The 7,490-nt window shown below is 56.2% G+C and overlaps 1 protein-coding gene across 8 annotated transcripts in view; it reads left to right on the top strand.

The window, feature by feature from the left end:
* The window catches only part of da (transcription factor daughterless), a 146,132-nt gene that overhangs the window by 98,241 nt on the left and 40,401 nt on the right, over window positions 1–7,490 (top strand). The gene's annotated exons all lie outside the window — the stretch shown is intronic.

The raw sequence follows: 7,490 nt of genomic DNA, 5'->3' as shown, positions 1-7,490 counted from the left end.
TCTCAAAGGAGGACAGCGCTCGGCGCTTTTCTTGGCCGTCGCGCTCCACTGTGTAGGGGACTGTCGCGGTGAGACCGATGAATTGTGACGGAGCCGGTCACGCGACCCCCCCCCCCCCCCCCCCCCTGCCCGCTCTCCGAGAACGGGCACCGTGCTGCTCCTGTGCGATGCAACGCGGGACAATCCGCACCCGTTGCGTCACGACCCGTTGTCTCTGTGTGCCGTTGTTTGGCTTGCGTCGCTGTTTTGGGAGAGCTCTCTCTCTCTCTCTTTCCTTACTGTTCTCCATTATTATCGCGGCGCCAGCTTTCCTTTTCTTTGTTTTGAGTTTTTCTGACGCTTGAGCGGCCCCGCATTGATGATGCTGATTTGTTTTTTTCGACTCTGGCGTTGCCACCACGAGCCCTAACTAGCGGCGTCGACTAGTTCGTTTGTGCGAAACTGCTGCGCGCTCTTTGAACTGCCCGCGCCTCCTCCCCTAGTTAGCACTGGGCTTCGTGATGTATCCACAGAAACGGCGTGGTTTTGGCACGCGGTTAAGCTGTGTCGCTTTTGTCCCCCTTTTCCCGTTTGCACAACCGGCATTTCGGGCGCTGTCCCCTCTGTGTGCTCGCTGCTGGAGATTTTTAAATAGCTGCACGTTGCGACAATGTTGCTGGATGTGACGCTTTGTGTTCGCTGGCAAGTCTGGTGCCAGCTCTCGTACTCTGGTGACAGCACCAATCGGGCAGTTTAATACTGCCGTGCCCGTTCTGTGTCCAAGCGGTTCTTAGTAACTGATGGGCTAACGTTCCTGCGTGTTCCTTTGATGCAAAGCGAAACCTTCGCTGCTGAATAATGGTCGTGGTCTCTTGCGTGCGATGTGTCTGCACATCGAGAGAGAAGCCGCTCTCTTTTTTGTGCGATGTTCTACGGCTCCGAGTAGCCGTTTTGTACTAGCCTCTGTTCCTCTCTGCGCGCTGTGGATCGTGCCACGGTCCCGCTCCTCCGCGCGCCGTTGTCAGCTGCATGCAGCAACAACGCGGCTCGCTCTGCGGGACGGACGGCGGCAGCACTGCCGCCAACCAGGCCGCTTTCAAGCCGCGTTGTTTGGTCGCTCCCAAAATGCACGGTTCACCACGCCTGGCCGGACACGAGCGGGTAGGCAGCAGCGTTCGAGGGCTCTCCTCCCTCTCTGTGGGAGCATGCCTGTGGAGGGAGGAGGACGCGGTTGAAACCGAACGCGTCGGTTGTCGCCGCCGCAGGTGCAAACTGGTCGGCCGGCCCGAAAAGACGCGCTAGCCCCCCCCCCCCCCCCCCCCCCCCCCCCCCCCCTCTCGGCGCACCTGCAGCTTGGGTCGTCGTTCTGCCGCCACTGGCCGACGCGCTGGTGACCTTGCACGTGGTGTCGTTGCTCTTGTTTGTCCCCGGGATTATTAATTAGAAGGCCCGTCGAAAGGACGAGGAAGGAAGGGGGAGTCCCCTTTTCAGCGCGCTGTGGCCTGCCCTGCTATTCTTTCCTGCTCCCTGGTCATGTTTACTTCTTTTTTGCGTCTTTCGTGGAGACGTGTGGACACTGTCAACATTCTGGCGGCGCGCTTTCAGTTTGTGTGGTGTTGGGCTCCTTTTTTTTGTTTTCCCGTGGTCGAGCTTTTTGAAAGATTTGGGGGGAGGCGGTGTGCTCGCTCCGTCGTCGCTGCTGCACTGGTCGTGGTATGTGGCCCGCGCTAGCCTACCGGCAGGAAATCGGGACGGTGAAACCAGTACCTTTTCGTCCCGTCGTCGTCTTCGTGTGGTTGTGGTATAGTTTCCAGGCGGCGAAGCCGTTTTCGCACCCCCGTTTCTTCTTTTTCAGTCGTTGTGTTCTCTGCGCTCTCTATGTGTATATGTCAGACGCAGGGAGGAATTTCTCAAATTGTCCCCCCCCCCCCCCCCCTCCGGTTCTGAGGCTTTCGGTGGAATCTGCGGGAAGTCGAGGCGAAACCCCACCGTGGCCGCCACACGAGGTCGTTTTACGTTTAGATTAGGACTCCCTTATAAATTCTGTTTGTCGAGTCGACTGCTGAGAAAGAGACACGGAACTGCGTGTTCTTAGTTCGAAGTATGCCTGGAATGTCTCGACACCCGATGGTCCCCGCTTTGTCAAAGTCGCGGTCGTACATGTACGGCGTCTCTGCCCGCGCTGTGTTGCTGTAGTTACATTTCAATGATTTATTCACACGTGATGCAGCATTGCACAACGACCGCCCGGTGGCTGCATGCAGGCGAAGAATGCTTCACGGTCCGTACTCTGCGACAGCCTTTTTCATAGGCCATGGTCGCTCATGTGTCATTCTTTCTGTCATTAGAAGTGGCGTATTACGATCTCGGCTAATTTGTACGGTTTGTTGTAGGCCGGTGTGGGTGTCCCGTAGATTCGTCTTCGCATGCCCAGTGTACGTCGAGCGAGCGAGGTGACGACAAAGTAGTCATGGGACAGTGAACTGCTTCGGCATTAAGCAGCGGCGACCGCCACGTTCTTTTCGGGAACCTCCCGTGCCTTTGCTTTTCCTTTCCCGAGTTCAGGCGTCCCCGTTACTGGCCTCCTCATCCCACCCTCCAGTCTTCGCTTCTGGGAAAAGCCGAGCGAGGGGGACACAAAACGGAAAGGAAATGGTGGCGTTCGCAGGGTGGCCGCGTTGTTCCTTCGCGTCCCCCTCCCCCACGCCGTTCATCCTCTCCTTCCTTCCGGTCCCTTCTCCGTGCGTATCAGGTTATCATCATCGACAGCTCATTTGCTCCATCCGCCGCTGCCTGGTCCCGGGGTCCTATAGCGCTGGGTAGTCTCGCCGGGATTACCTGCAAAGCCGGCCTACCGGTATCGCATCAGCGGCTCGCTGCCTCAGTCTCGCCACGTCCACCGATGGCGGCTAATGGAAACCTCGCTTCCGAGATTTCGGGGGATTTCTCGGTTCGACGGATTTTGTTTGCTCGCATTTGAGTCTGGGCCGTCGGTATTCGTTGGCCGTGCTCTTACGAGAGCTATGTTGGCTGTCGTTTCGAGTCGTTTTTCCCCGGCGTTTGTTTCGGGGCGTTGTCCCAAGGCTGTGTGGAGGCTAGAAAGCGGTTCACGGTCCGCAACACTGCGAAACAAGCAACGCGCAGGTTGCGCATTTGTGATGTCGCTTTTTGTGCGAGAATCTCGAGCTTCAAACGCATCTCCGTGGTGCTGTGAGATGCACCGTTGATGACTGCGAGCTAACCGTGCGCAAACGCCCTCTCCTGTCTCCAACTTCCGACGGCCGCATATCTCCGTCCCTTTGGTCGTTGTGCACAGAACCCGGAAGGCCCCGTGGTTTGGCATATAAGAACGTATAAGAGCGAATTGGCGAGAAACTCTTCGCGCTGCAACCTCTTCATTCGCGCATTAATCACCCGACCCCGTCGTGCAGTTTCCCAAATCGATGCACACCGCTCAGCCGTTCCTCTTTGCGCCGACGCACTGAGTTTTTATCTTTTTTTACGTGCTGTATCTCGTTTCACAGCTATCGCTTCAAACAACACACAAAAGAAAATACAGGAGGGACGAGGAACAGGCAGTGCTTTTTTTCTTTTCTTCGTGGAGGGTGCACACCTTAGCCATAGGTGCTGACAGGCAGCGTTGGGGTGGCGGGTGACTGACGGGTCAGTTGTCTGCAAAACTGCGTAAAAAAAAAGAAAATTGCACCGGAGCCAACTTTTCGAGGTTCTCGTCCTTGCCCACGCGCGTTCGCGTTTCAAGCGCATGAAGAGCGGACAGCGCTAAGTAGCAAAAAAGTCAACTGTGCCCATATCCTCTCTGGGCCGTTTTCCCTGCTTGCCTTTTTTTTTCGTCCTTTTTGTATTTTTAAGGGTGCCGAAACAAAGATACACAAAGAACCACTTCATTCGCGTCCCGTTGCTGCTGCCTGGCTAGCGCCGGGTGGACGGTGCGCACCGGCAGAAAAAAAAGCGAGAACGTTGCGCGAAGGACGAGTTGGGGGGGGGGGGGGGGACTTCACGCCGACGCCAAACGAGATTTAAAGTGATCGAGAGCCAATGATGCACTTCACAGCGAACGAAGCCAGGCTTCCCCCCCTCTTGTTTCGTTTTTTCTCTCTCCTCGCTCGATCCAAGCCCCCGAAAAAGCAAACCTTCCGTAAAGTCGACGAGCGTACGACGGGCGCGTCGCACAGTGTTTCATGAGGAGGAGGATAAAGGAAGACAGAAAAAGAAGAGCAACCAGAAGGCGAAGAGGGGAGCTCCCTCCTCTTCTTCTTGCTCCGAGGGGAAGCCTGCTTGACGGATGACTCGCGAACGAGCGGCAGCTTGGGCCTTCGAACGGCGGCCGGGGAGAGCTCGTCTTCCAGCGCGCGCGCCTTTTTGGTCCTCTCCTGCCGTTTCGCGGAAACGGGGCTCGCCGCCGTTTGACAGGGCACACCCGGGATGTTTCCCTTACTAAAAGCTGCATCCGTCGACTCCCTTCTGTAAAGGCAGTCGCCGAAACTTACGTTTGAGCCATTTACTCCGAACGGCGGAAGTAAAATGGGGAGAAGTGGGTCCGACAAGGGCGTACTCCAGTGTCCTGGCCTTGACTTACTATATAGACCGGTAATCCCCTGTACCGCTTCTTCTAGTGGAGCGGTTGTTCGTCCTCGCAGCAGTCGTCGTCGGGTATTGATTTCGAAACTATGGCGTTAAGAAGTTTCTATGTTCTCCGTACGCGCGTTGTCGAAAATGATTTGCGAGAATTTGTGCTTCTACGAACTCTACTCAAAAGAGTCGGACATACGCGAAAAGCCGGACGGTCCCTCGTTTCGCCCATATTAAGACGTACGACGTGCAGTCAAAGTTCACGTTGTTCGAAGGATGCGCATCTTCTTACGAAGTGCTTGGCATGGATCGTTTGTTACGACATTGCTGCGTTACGGTGTTAACCTGCAGTCCTTGTCAAAAAAAACGCAGCCCGAGCGCTTTTGAAGGCGCGTAGTGAGGCTGTCAGCACCCTTGGAAGTCCTGAACTTCGTAGGGTAGGAGAGACGAAATTTCGTTGCACCTTCGTAAGATTCGCAACGTTCATTATGTATAAAGCGAGTCGCTCTGCGTGGCCCCAGAAAGAAACCAGGTGGACTGTAGATTTTTGACAATGGCTGTGCATTCGGAATAGTGGTTATGATGCTCGGCTGCTGACCCGAAAGACGCGGTTTGGATCCCGGCCGCGGCGGTCGAACTTCGATGGAGGCGAAAATCCAGAGGCCCGTGTACTGTGCGATGTCAGTGCATTTTTGAAGAACTCCAGGGCGTCGAAATTTCCGGAGCCCAGCGTCCCTCATAGACCCCCCCCCCCCCCCCCCCCCCCTCCCTGCATAAACCAAACCGTAAACTCCATCGCGGCCGAGGCGACACAGTTTCGAACGCGGAAGAAGTGAGTAAAACCCCGGTCGAGCGGCAAAGCGTCCATAGCACAACATTTTCAAGCGGTTCACGCCTGCCTCACCTGTTTCGTCGCATCCCTTGTTCGAGCTTCTTTTCACGAGCTTCTTTATGTGTGTGTGCTTCTCGAGTTTTGCTGTAGCAGCAGCAGCAAGCAGCTTCGCGTGAAAATGGCGGTTCAGTCATCCTTCGAGATTTGTTTTTGTTCCGCCCACGGCATTGTCGTCTCGCGCGCGCTCGCTGTCGCCGCTCTAACCGCCGGCTTTTGAGTCACGACTCTGCGCGTTGAGAATTTAATTCGCCTCCGGTCTGTTTGTTTCGCTTGCCTTCTTCGGAGCCCATAAATTAACGCGCCAGGCGCGCCGCTTTTTTTTTTCTTTCTTTTTCGCGCTCTACGCGTTTGCGAAAGCCTTTCGTCCTATTCTTCCCCCCGCGCTTGTTCTGTCGTCTGCTCTTCAGCCTCCTCCTTCTGCCTGGCATTTATCGCCCCTCCGGGTTTCATTCTTTTGTGCGTCTTATTTTGCCTCCTTCTCGTTCGCTTCTGACTTTTTCGACACCGCGCGGTGGCGCTTTTTGTCGATCAGACGTGCCTGCGTTGCGCGCGGCGTGTGTCACAATCGAAGCAGCGCGTATCTGCGCAGCCATAACGCTTCCAAACGGGTTCACTATAGGCCTCTGTCTCGTGCGGGCTCCCGAGCTGTGTGTGGCAGCAGCCACTGGCGAGTACGCGTCGGTGTGCGGAACGCCTGGACCTGTGGAGTGAATTTTTCTGTGTCGGTGACCTCCTCGCGGACGGGAGGAGAGGCGAACCCCGAGCCGTCCGGCGCTGACAATGGGGCTGTGAGCCCCTGCGCCTGCCAAGGTGCGTACCACCGTGGACCGTTTGGTGTCAGATTCTCTCTGGCTGCTTGCCTTCTCCTACAAACTCCCTCGCGTCGAAGGTTCTTTAATTCGACGCAGAACTACGCATAGATGCGAAAACGAGCCGCGAACGCGCATGCGTAACTGGCGGCTCTATAGCCTGTGCTCTCCCTCGGCTCGGCTTTGCTGGGATGAATTTGAGTTGAGTCTTATATGTGACTATTTAAGTTGTAGGATCTGCAGTGTAAGGTTTTCTACGGTTTAATGGACACGCACTTGTTTTCGCAATCTCGGTCTCTGCCTTGGCTAACATGGCGGCGCCTGGTCGCCGGCACTGCGACGTGGCAGGCATTCTCCGTTCTGGCGCGCTCCGGGTCCCAGCCGTCGCGCGATGAAGAGCTTCGACGCGATCGTCCGTCGCGTGTCGCGAGCCCACCTCGTCGTCCGGCCGAACCCCGTCGTTTTCAGTGCTTGGAAACCTGCTTTCAGCCCGGCGTGTCTGGCGACTTCGAAGCCCACGCAACGGAAGCTGCCGCGGTATTCCGCGCCCGGAGTCGGCGAGCCCTCGGTCGGGGCCGCGCGGCGCTGCATTGTGCTGCCTTCTGGTGACAGGTGCGCCGCGTTACGCGCGCCTTTTTCGCGCCAGCTGAACTTTAGCTGGAACTGCCGTCGCGCGCATTATTGTTGCCCGCTCGTTGACGCCCGGTCACAGCGCTGGATCGGCTCGCCTGCGAGGGTTATGTTTATTTTTTTTAATCTCCAAGAGGTTCGCGCCTTCGGCTCGTCCGCTCGGCGACGCGCGTCTGGTTTGCGGCGATTACCAGCTTGCGAACTTGTTCGCGAGGCACAGACTGCACGCCTTGCAAGAGTAAGCTTAGTTCAATGCGAAGCGGCCATAAACAAGTCCCCCTTCGCCGTCGACCTCCAATCCATCCTTCCTTGGTATTTAATGACTAACTGACATTTCGCACCCTTCTCTCTCTTGGCTCACGTCTCGCAGCGTGGTGTTTGAGAAGCCGAGTTCGTGACGTAAGCAGTGCCCTTTTGTGAACAGTGCAGGTCTCCGCTGTGGAAATGCGCAGAAGGCTTGTTTGCTGCGCATGAAAGCTTGATCGGCGTTAGAGGTGAACTGGTGGTGCCGCGCGATCTGTTTCTGAAAGTATGTATACCTTACTACTCGGCTTTTTCCTTCACGGTTCCCTTCACACATCAGTGTAACT

This window comes from Amblyomma mixtum, chromosome 6 (assembly GCF_055824585.1).
Source record: "Amblyomma mixtum isolate Tamu chromosome 6, ASM5582458v1, whole genome shotgun sequence".
Taxonomy (NCBI): Eukaryota; Metazoa; Arthropoda; class Arachnida; order Ixodida; family Ixodidae; genus Amblyomma; species Amblyomma mixtum.
Note: the sequence above shows the minus strand (reverse complement) of the source record. Positions and strands in the feature narration are given on the sequence as shown.